This window comes from Eumetopias jubatus, unplaced genomic scaffold (assembly GCF_037043125.1).
Source record: "Eumetopias jubatus isolate StellerSeaLion01/CBP00866 unplaced genomic scaffold, mEumJub1_p1.0 scaffold_12, whole genome shotgun sequence".
Classification (NCBI taxonomy): Eukaryota; Metazoa; Chordata; class Mammalia; order Carnivora; family Otariidae; genus Eumetopias; species Eumetopias jubatus.
In genome coordinates, this window is record NW_028274818.1 from 85,723,577 (window position 1) to 85,734,614 (window position 11,038).

General features: G+C 36.6%; 1 pseudogene; it reads left to right on the top strand.

Moving 5' to 3' along the window:
• The first annotated feature begins 2,261 nt into the window (after positions 1-2,261).
• Positions 2,262-3,314, top strand: LOC148162848 (PIH1 domain-containing protein 2 pseudogene; annotated as a pseudogene).
• Positions 3,315-11,038: the final 7,724 nt, after the last annotated feature.

The window sequence follows — 11,038 nt, forward strand, 5'->3', positions numbered from 1 at the left end:
AGAACTAGTTGTGTCCGCTGAAGATATAACCTCATAGTGACCGTCCCTGTTCATTACCTGGTGACAGGATACAATTTCATAGACAAGAATGATAAACAGAGTTACTACAAAATTAGTGTTTTGCCTAAATTATTTTCTTCACCTGTTGTGTTTAAAAGATATGAAAATTATTTTCCTTTTAAAATTAACAAAATTATATTAGTGCTCTATTGATAAATGTATTTATTTACATAATGTCTTAGTCGTGAATAGTTGTTGATTGAAATGGGAAATAGTTTGGTATTTTAATAGAATTATAGATTATTACAAGATAGATCGTTTACACTCCCGAATGTTGAGAATGACAAAGAAGTTATTACTCTAACCTGCTCTGGCTTTACATAAACTACAGAACATGGTGGTATCTGGATAGCTTCCACATTCCCTGCAGGACACAGCTGGGGGAAAGAGGCAATAGGGCCGAGGAAAAGGCACTCTGGGAAGAGTGACAGATCCTCTGGGAAGAGATCAGCAATCCCAAGCAATGAAGTCTCAAAGAGAGGGGCAAAAGTTAAAGCCACTGAAGGTAGCTCATTGAGGCACCAAACAAAGAGGATGGATGGAGGTGCTGAGCAGGCAGGACGGAGAAAGCACAGGTAGAGTGTTGGCTGATGGCTTCTGTGAATGTGGAAGGGCTGGGATTAGCACCTAGTGTGGCAGGCAGTCCCCAGGACTAGTTGGAGTATGGGTCTGGACTCACGAGAACCAGGTTCATGTGCAAGACCTCAGAAGCACGCATTGCCCCCTTTCCTTTACCCACTTCTACCAAGATAAAGGGGCATCCTTAAAAGACCATTGCAAATAAGTGTCCTGACCTTGCAGCTTGCTATATCTTCTGAACCCACTGACTCTTTGGCATACGACGGAGTCTCTTACAAAACCCACAAGCATCCTTCGTGCCTCTGCTTGGAGACCTCCATGGTTCCCCACCAGGCAACTGACATTGTTCCTCTCTGATAAAATTCAGTTTTTCAGAGTTCAGCCTGCATCTTTACAGATCTCCTACTCTCCTTACTGTTCAAAAAGACTTTCACTAGTACCTGTGGAGGGAATGAAATCCAGAATGTGAAGCTGTCCATATGTTGCTCCTCGTCTCCTCCGAATTGCTATTTCTCCCCAATGAAGGCTCTGTATGATGGTGATGTTCCTTCTGTCCACCAGCCTCTGACCCTTTCTCTCACGGTGACAACCTCCACGGAATGTCTTCCTTCCCTATTGCTGATACAGATGCGCTCGTACATTCTTACACGGACTTGCTGCTTTCCTATCTTCCTGAGTTTATCTGGAGGGGCTGCACCCTGGCTCATGGTGCCTCATCACAACCCTGCTCCTGGTTCAAAGCACAGACTGCATCCGGTGTCTACTCAAAGCCTGTGTAGGGCAAAGCTTTTGTGTGAAGGTAAGTCTTCAGTCCAGAGTCACGTTTGCATCTGATGTTTTCCTCTACAGAGTAATTTTGAGTGAATATTTATCCTGAGGGACAACTGGAAGTGAACACACATGTCAGTTTGTAGCCTTTCATATGAAACTTATGCTAACAAGGCAACAAAGAATTCATGAGACTCATTGTGAAGATTTGTGTGACCACCATATCGGATATCATTACAACAAAATCAGATCCGTACACCTTTGATGGGGACCAAACGATTCATTTTGCTGTGCGCCCAGGCTTCTGTCCTTGTTTACTGTGCGCAAAGAGGAAGTGCAGATCTTCTCTCTGAGGTTAATTGTTGCTTTCACAGCTCACTCACCCTCTTCCCTTGCACCCTGTAGGATTGTCTCTGACCTAAGACGTTCTTGTGAAAATCGATATCCATGGCTTATGAGGGACAGGAATAATTCAAATGATGATGGATCCTTGGAGGTGGGCAGTATGGTTAAGCACGTGTGTTTTAAGATGACAGTTGTGAAGATAGAAAAGCTCTGTCTGACCTTCCTGGGCTCCCAGTTACTTTACATTAAAATGTGGTGTGTCCATCATGATTTATCTACTTTTTTCTGTTTTACATGCATTTTTGTATTTATGTTTTTTACACAGTGACATTAAACAAATTTAATATTTTGTTATGATCGATTCAAGTGCAAGTCCACACTCTGCATCTTTGCTCCTCAAAGTACAGTCTCGACCAGCAACGTTGCATCACCAGAGAAGCTTTGAAAACCTGCAGATTTCAGATCAGGAGACCAAGAGAAGGGACTTCAGAGGCCTATTTACCTCAATCATGGAGTCTTCCTGAAAGGGGCTGCTCACTGAAGTTAACTCAGTTCTGGAACCTCCAAGATGATCTAGCTGGAAGCAGCCCTGAGAGCTCTAAGGAGTTCCTTCAAGAGCCACTGGAAGAGGGGAGACAGCTCAGTGTGCCCTAGAACCATTAGCTCTGTCTGCACGCCAGGATCCTGAAAATGAAAGAAAACAAAAACTTTTTTATCAAGCTTTGTCAGTGGAAAAGAACAGTTAACCATTCCCCCAGCTCCCCAGTCAACCACTCATCCAGTACCTCTAAGTACTGGCCAACCAGAAGATATGTCTGAGACATCAGAATTGTACATGGTTGTTGATGTCACCTACAATGCTGGTGTTCTCCAGGTGGAGAAAAGCGCCATGCACAGAAAGATCAGTTAATATGGATGGCCATGAAATGCGTTGAGGACAACTTAATGAACTTATTACTATTACTACTATTATTATTACTCTCACAATATTACTAAATTTAGAATAAAAAGGAAACACTCAAAGGATGAAACAAAATCTGACCAGAGCCCAAACTGACCCCATGGGTTTAAGAGAGAAAACGAGAGAAGACCTGACCCTTGAGCAGATCAGAAGCAGTACGGTGAGCAATCCAGGTCCCTTTCCTCAGCTTTTTTTTGCCAAGAGACCAAGTTTCAAGCAAAACAAGGTATCTGACAGGAGACATTTCCACCACCGAGACCCAGGTGGAGATGAAGAGACCAGCCTATGAATTAAAGATTGTGGCTGATCAGAATGAGAAACCTCTGAAAATTGAAATAGAAGTTAAATCACCTGGTAGTAATTCAGTATGTCTCTGTGACCTTAGTGTTTCTGAAGATGATTTATTGATCGAGGTCTCTGAGAAGTACAGATTACATCTGAATCTTCCAGAATCTGTGCATACTGAAATGACTACAGCAAAATTATCAAAGAGAAAGCTACATTAATCATCACAGTGCCACTGGTGGAAGTCAAGAGCATCATCTGCTTTGGGTTTTCAGTGCTAACGGCAGATGAATTACAGGACCTTCATGATGGGTGAAGAGGCAGTGGTTTATCTTAAATACCAGTTTTGTATTTTGTAAGAGTTCTTTTTTACCCAATGATGTTTTCTCATCAACTGTTTATCTTTTTTTTTTTAAACTCACTCTTTCTCCTTCTCAAACTTGATGTGAAGCAGAATCTACTAAAAACAGTATTGCCATGATACACTTTTTTTTGAAGGTCTTCCTAACGGTCTTAAAGTAACAAATATGATTTGGGAAATTCTGTTTGTTTTCAGGTAACATGGGAGGATTCTTGGCTTACTGGTTGAAAAAAAAATTTTTTTTTTGTCTAGGAAATTTTTACATCAGGAAATAAAAATAAAGATTTTTATTTTTATTTTTTAAAAATTATATTTACTTTATTTATTTAAAATAAATAAAATATTTTAAATAATTTATTTATTTCATTTATTTAAAAAGAAGAAAGCAGAGTTCAGGTGCAGCCCTGAAGTACTACATCAAAGTTGTAATTCATAAGAAGCTTTTTCTTGATGTTTTCTATGCACATTAAAGTTTGAGCACTGTTCTGCATCTCTATGAAATATACTCTTCTTAGATGTGAATTAGTGTTTGGTTTTAAACATTGCCATTGTTTTTGGGAACGTAGAGCCCCCAGAAAAATAATTTAACATTTTACACACACAAAAATGTCTTCTAGCTTCCACCTGGCAGATAGAGATTTTACTTTGGGGTCACACAGATGAAATATTACAAAGAAACATTAGACATGATGTCTTTGGTTACCTGAAAAGCAAGATTTCATTAGACACTCTGTGTTTAATAGAACTAAATATTATTGAAAGTAGTTTTTTTTTCCTCAGTAGTGACCCATTTTTCCTTACTTGTAACATCTATATTTTATGTAGAAATCTATAATATTGTCATAGAATTGTATATAAATAAAAATTGTGTCCAGGTGAATTTACGGGGTCTGATTTTTATTGCTCCTTAAGTAACAGGGCTCCTAGTTGTCCTGCACACGATTTTATATTCTGACGAATGCTACCAACTGCAACTTTGGGTTAGTCCTAAGTCTGTAGTAGACTGTAACTTTTCTCCTACATGTTTATACATGTGTGCAAACACACCTGCACTCAAGCATATTTGAAATTAATTTTCAGCAGCTCTAATAGTTTTGTCTATAATGAACTAACCTAAGTTCATTACAGGAGCTGTGGCATTTACAGAGATAAGTAGAGGACAGTTCCTGCTTTCTGGACATTTATAAACTAGTATGCAAAAATAAATTGAACAGAAATCACTTTGGTATGAAATGCAACAAAAGAGCCCCTGATTACTTTTGGACAGGGTAATCAAAAATACATTCTTTGATAAACTGGTATTTAATTGAACTTTGAAAGATACATGATAGTCTAACAGGTAGAAAAAAGGAAGAGCATTTTAACTGGGAAGCGACAGTAGGAACAAAGACAAGAAAACCAAAAATGATGAGCCATGGAGAGAAAAGGACAAATTCCCAGAAAAGTAAAGTGAAAGATGTTTTAAAAAATACCAAAAATTGAAGACCGAAGGCTCTACTTGCCACTACTCCATAGTATGCACATCTTCTAGCCTTTCTAAGAGCTTAGTATATGAAGGCATCATTCTCATTAATACTGGCAGATGAAAATACTGCAGTGAATTTAGAAGACAAATGTGCAAAGACATTTCTTAAAATAGTTAACTACAAAATCACGTGGTCTCAGAACGAAAACATCATTGAGAGACCTCTTCCCCCACTTTCATACAAAGGACAGAAATCCTTTCTGGTCTCCTTTATGGTTTCCATTCCCGTTTTGCTTAAATTCATTTCATGACAGGTTTCTTCACTGAAATTTGGAAGATAACTTTTGGAAAGCTGTTTGTTTTCTTGAGTTGATTGGAAATCAGAGGAAAACCATTCAGGGATCTACTTGTCTGTCCATCCCCGAGTCCCAAATTAAGAAATTGGGAACACATTCTTTTCTTCTCCTTAGACCTGAAATGTGTGTGTGTTGTATACTCTGTGTATAAATCAGTATAATAATTCTGAATACTCTGGTATCCCTTTTTTGGACTAGTTCCCAGACTTTTGAATCTAATGGACAAGTAAATTCAAATCATGTGATTGCATTTAAAAAAATCACTATTGTGGATCTAATTTCACTTCCGTTGCATAAATAAAAATATAAATTTCACTTAAAAAGTGGGAAGACAATCATCTCAGAATGAAACAGCCCATATTTGACCACAACTTAATCTTATCATATGTTGTAAAAATATGCACACTATAGTTCTTATGTTTCTCACATTTTTCCATGGATTAGAGAAAATTTCTTTTATCATCGGCAGACCGACATTTTGAAAGCACTCTTCTGTGTGACCTCTATTTTGTAAATATCTCTGGTTAAAATGTCCTGTCAGAGCTGAACACCTGGGGCACCTGGGTGGCTCTGTCAGGTAAGCAGCTGACTCTTGATTTCGGCTCAGGCACGCGATCTTAGGGTCCTGGGATCGAGCCCCATGTAGGGCTCCGTGCTCAGAGGGGAGTCTGTTTGTGGGTTCTCTCTCTCTCTCCGCCCCTGCCCCAACTCTTGCATGCTCTCTCTTCCTCTCTCTCTCTCACAAATAAATAAATAAATCTTAAAAAAAAAAGAACACTGTATTCTCCAGCATAGTCTTCTCCTTTTTGGACCTGCCCTTGAGCAGCCACAGACCCTCTTCTTGGCATTGTCAATCTGTTTGCTCACCTCGCACTCACACTCTCAGAGCCACCACTCACATCTTTATCTGTGCAGTGAAGTTTTTGAACCTAAAGGCAACACTTTGTATTTATTTTCATTCACCTGTATCCTGTTCATCTGCTGCAGTGTTGCGTTCTGTGGAACACTCTAAAAATAATGGTGATGGATCTCTATAAATTTTATTTACAATGTCTTCAGGCTGTCAAAAAAATTTGAGCAGAAAAATTATGTAGAACTCCTCATAGAACATATTCCATGGATCAATAGTATGTCATTTTCTCTTTTGCTTGACATAAATAAAAATTGAATCAGTTTTATGTACTTTAAAAAAATTCTGCCAGTTTGGAGTTTTGGCAAATGCAGCTTTCTATTTCTTCATCACCTGTTCAACGTTTTTTCTTTTTTTTTCTTTTATGAGGAGGTTTTTAAAAATAAAAATTCTATATATTTAAGGTGTACAACCGTGATGATTTGATATAAATACACATAGTGAAATGATTACTAGCATTAAGGTAACCAACATCTTTTCACAGTCAGCATATTTTGGTGTGTGATGAGCGTACAGTATTATTAAGTATACTCTTGTCCGTATTTTGATATCTTATTTATCCTACACCACTGCAAATTTGCACCCTTTGACCAACATCTCCCCATTTCTCCCCCAACCCCAGCCCCTTGTAATCACCATTCTACTCTCTGCTTCTATGGGTTGGACTTTTTTTTTTAATTGCTCATATAAGTGAGATCATTCAGCATTTGTCTTTCTCTGACTTATTTCATTTAGCATCATGTCTTCCAAGTTCATCCATGTTGTCACAAATGGCAAGATTTACTTCTTTCTGAGGAATGAATAAATATTCCACTGTGTGTGTATATCTTCTTTATCCATTCATCTTTCGATGGACATTTAGGTTGTTTCCATATCCTGATTATTATCCTTATTATGAATAATGCTGCAATGAATATGGGAGTGCAGATATTTCTTTGAGATACTAATTTTGTTTCCTTTGGATGTATACCCAGAAGTGGAAATTTTGGATCATATGGTAGTTCTATTTTTAAGTTTTTGAGGAATCTCCATAAGGTTTTCCATGATGGCTGTACCAACTTGCATTCCCATCAAGAGTGCACCAGGGTTCCCTTTTCTTCACATCCTCTCCAACATTTGTTATCTTTTGTCCTTTTCATAATACCTAAGAATATGAGATGACATCTCATTGTGGTTTTGACTTGTATTTTTCTGATAATCATTGATGTTGAGCACCTTTTCCTGTATCTAATGGCCATTTATATGTCTTCTCTTGAGAAATGTCTATTCAGATCTTTTGACCATTTTTTTAATCAGGTTATTTGTTTTCTTACTATTGATTTTTTTGAACTCCTTACGTATTTTGGATATTAACCACTTATCAGATGTATGATTTACAAATATTTTCTCCCATTTTTTAGATTTCCTCTTTATTCTGTTTCCTTTATTGTGCAGAAGGTTTTCAGTTTGATGTAATAACACTTGTCTGTTTTTGTTTTGTTGACTGTAGTTTTGAGATCACATCCAAAAAGTCATTGCCTTGGCCAACTGTCAAGAAGCTTTCCCCCTATATTTTCTTCTAAAGGTTTTATGGTTTCAGGTCTTACATTTAAGACTTTAATCCATTGTGAGTTGATCTGCGTGAGTTAAGGGTCCAATTTCATTCCTCTGCATTTGGGAAATTTGTTTTCCCAGCACCACTTAGTGAAGAGACTGCCCTTTCCCCCTTGTGTGTTCTTGGCACTTTTGTTGAAGTTCAGCTGACCATAAATGCATGAATTTTTCAAGTTTTGGCAAACATAGCTTTGTATTTCTTCATCATCTGTTCAACATTTTCAAGAAATGTCTCCATTGTTTTTGTCACGATCAAACACATTTAAATTAAAACAATAACAAGAAAGAAGATTTATTATTTTGCTGCCAAGAAACTCAACAACTAATTTGGGGTCAGGAAGAATCAGGGGCTAAAGTTCATTGGTAACCTGTAGCAGAAGCCAGTTAAAAATAGGAAAAATGGCTATAAACACTTAGAAAAGTAATGACTTCAAGAAGTTAGAAATGTGTCAGGATCCTAGAAAAGGTCTTAGATAGGAAGACAAACATCCAAAGGGCAGATGGCCACAGAGAGACTCAGGGCTAGAAGGAGTATTTCAGAAGAAAGCAGTTTTGTCCTTGTGTGGACCATTTATCTAAAAGATGATAAGTTGACTATGAACAAATTGTTAAGAGTCTAAAATCTCTTTGGAAAGATTTAGAGCATAAACGAATTGACTTTAAAAAGCAACCAAGACTCTCATAAAATCTGCTTTCATCTTATTAAACCGTGGTGCTTATGTTACAGCCAAAGTCTAAATGTAGGCTAATAACAATGGTGAAAGATAATTAGGAGATTAATAGATTGACACTCTAATGTAGAAGAAAAGAAAGTGTTGTATAATTTGTGTAATGAATATAACATCGGATACATAGTTAAGACATCTGACATGCCATTAATTATTAAATTTAAGTCATTTAATATTTTTGTTTCATTGTGAATCATGCAGCAATGATTAAGTCTTTCTTACATATAATACCGTTTTTCAAAAATTGACACTGATAAAGTAATAAAAATGAATATATTTTGCAAAATTTAAAATTTATATTTTTGTTATATATGCAAAAGTTCTGTGCGTCTTGATTACATGAATTTCATTTGAGGGTAATTTAAATTATAAATGTAAGTGTGTATAAATATGTATAATATGTTTATAGTCAATAATAAAGCATTGAGTTAGTTTGAGTTTCTTTTAAGTTATTTTGTGGTGGGCAACCACTTCACACTGTATATCTATGAAATTCTGCCGTATATTTCTCATCACGATTTCGCATTAGCGACATAACTATTTGACAAGGTAGTGCCTTAACAGGACTTGCCTTTGTGCATATTGAGTACCAGTGAGCAGGCAATATATACAGTAGAAAGTTCTATTAAAATTAAGTAGGTCTGTTTTAAAAAACAATTAATATTTATTATTTATTCAATAAACTGTGCATGCATGAGATAACCTGATCTAATCTCATAATTGATAAATAAATAGATGTTTTTAAAATAAAATGGTCAAGCCAGTTAGTTCTTTGTGGCTAATCCAAAGACCAGTTATTTGGCACCATATAGCTGTTACCTTTTTAATTAAATAATGTTCTCCAACTCTTTACAAAGCAGCTATTCTTCAAGGTCACTTTTTCATTATCTTTAACCTGAAAGAAGGCTTCCGTAAGAATACAAATATGACTTCTCTTTTACCTCTACCTTGGGCAGAGCAATGTGAAATATTATTGGAACATAACTCTGCTGTTTTGCTATGAGTCTTACAATAATTTGCCCACTCCAGAAAGGTTAAGTCATGTCATCCCACTAAAACCTCCTAAGCCTACAAAATAGATTATTTTACGGTAAAGCAGCTTTCCTTTCCAAGTGTGCTTTGCCCTGGAGGAAATGAAGTTGCCACTTTAGAATGCTCAATAACACCTTCCACTCAGCATTGTAACTCGGAGATTAATCAGTTTCTGCTGTTTCATCACTCAGTCAAGCGGCTTCCAAAATATAGTTGCCAACCCTCAGACTTGCACCTATGCACTCTAGGATCCAGCCTTTAAATAAAGTAGGCTTTCTCTGTTGCTTTTTTTTTTTTTTTTTTGGTCCTTTGTTTATAGAACAGATTTTAAAATCAGTTATTTCAAATCTAACAGTTTTTTTAAAAGATTTTATTTATTTATTTGACAGAGAGAGACACAGTGAGAGAGGGAACACAAGAAGGGGGAGTGGGAGAGGGAGAAGCAGGCTTCCCGCTGAGCAGGGAGCCCGATGCGGGGCTCGATCCCAGGACCCCAAGATCATGACCTGAGCTGAAGGCAAACGCTTAACAACTGAGCCACCCAGGTGCCTCTCAAATTTAACACTTTTTATCCTTCTAAAGAAAATAAATATTCCTTATAGAAGCTTATTTTCTAATTTTAAATATTTTATTTTATGACATTTTAGTGTAAAGGACTTCCATGTTAATATTTAAAAAAATACCACTTGGAGCTACGATTCTCTACTAGAATTATCCAATTAAGTAATACAGTATAATTATTATTTTAGTGGAAAACTAATATCTACTTAAAAGTATTGTTACTTATCACTGTAACATCACTGTGAATTTTTGTTTGCTTATTGCTTTTCTTTGTTTTGTTTTGTTTTTGATGTTAAGGAAATCTGCAATATTGTGGTTCAGGATTTGTCCCAAAGACTAACTTTTATTTCCTTTTCTCTGCCTTTTTTAAACATAAAAGTAGGAATTCATATTATCCATTTCATTCTAAAACACATCCAGATATCAAAAGTTTAAATGGATGATAGTTTATGAGGAGACTTTTAAAAAATGTGATCCAGTTCATTTTAGTATCAGTTAAACACGAGTTAAGTAATGTTGTCTCCCTTCCTTGAGAAATTCCATTCCCATGGTTACTTTGTGTAGGACCCGGACAGACCTTCCTGTGGGACAGCTTGAAGTTCTTGCAGCATATTCTGGTCTCAGTGGATGATCTCCTTGCTGTGAGCTCGCTCTGTTTCCCTGAAGATGATACACCCTAGACCCCTAGACCCATGCTCTCAGCATGTGGCAGCCATTGGCCACATGTGGCTATTGAGCCCTGGAAATGGTGTTAACTACGACTGGGGGCATGCAGTTTTACAATTTTTATTTCATTTTGATCAATTTAAATTAAATTATTGATTTAAATTAGGTATGCAGTGTAAAATAAATTTACATTAAGCATACCTTTCTTGTTTTGCTAGGACTGTATTTGACCGTTGACATTTTAGCCTATGATTAAGATACGCTGCAAATGTAAAATACAAGATTTCAAAGATAAGGTATAAAATGAGAAAGTGGACCATCTCAGGGAAAATTTTTATTTTGATTACATGCTGAATGATAAGATCTTG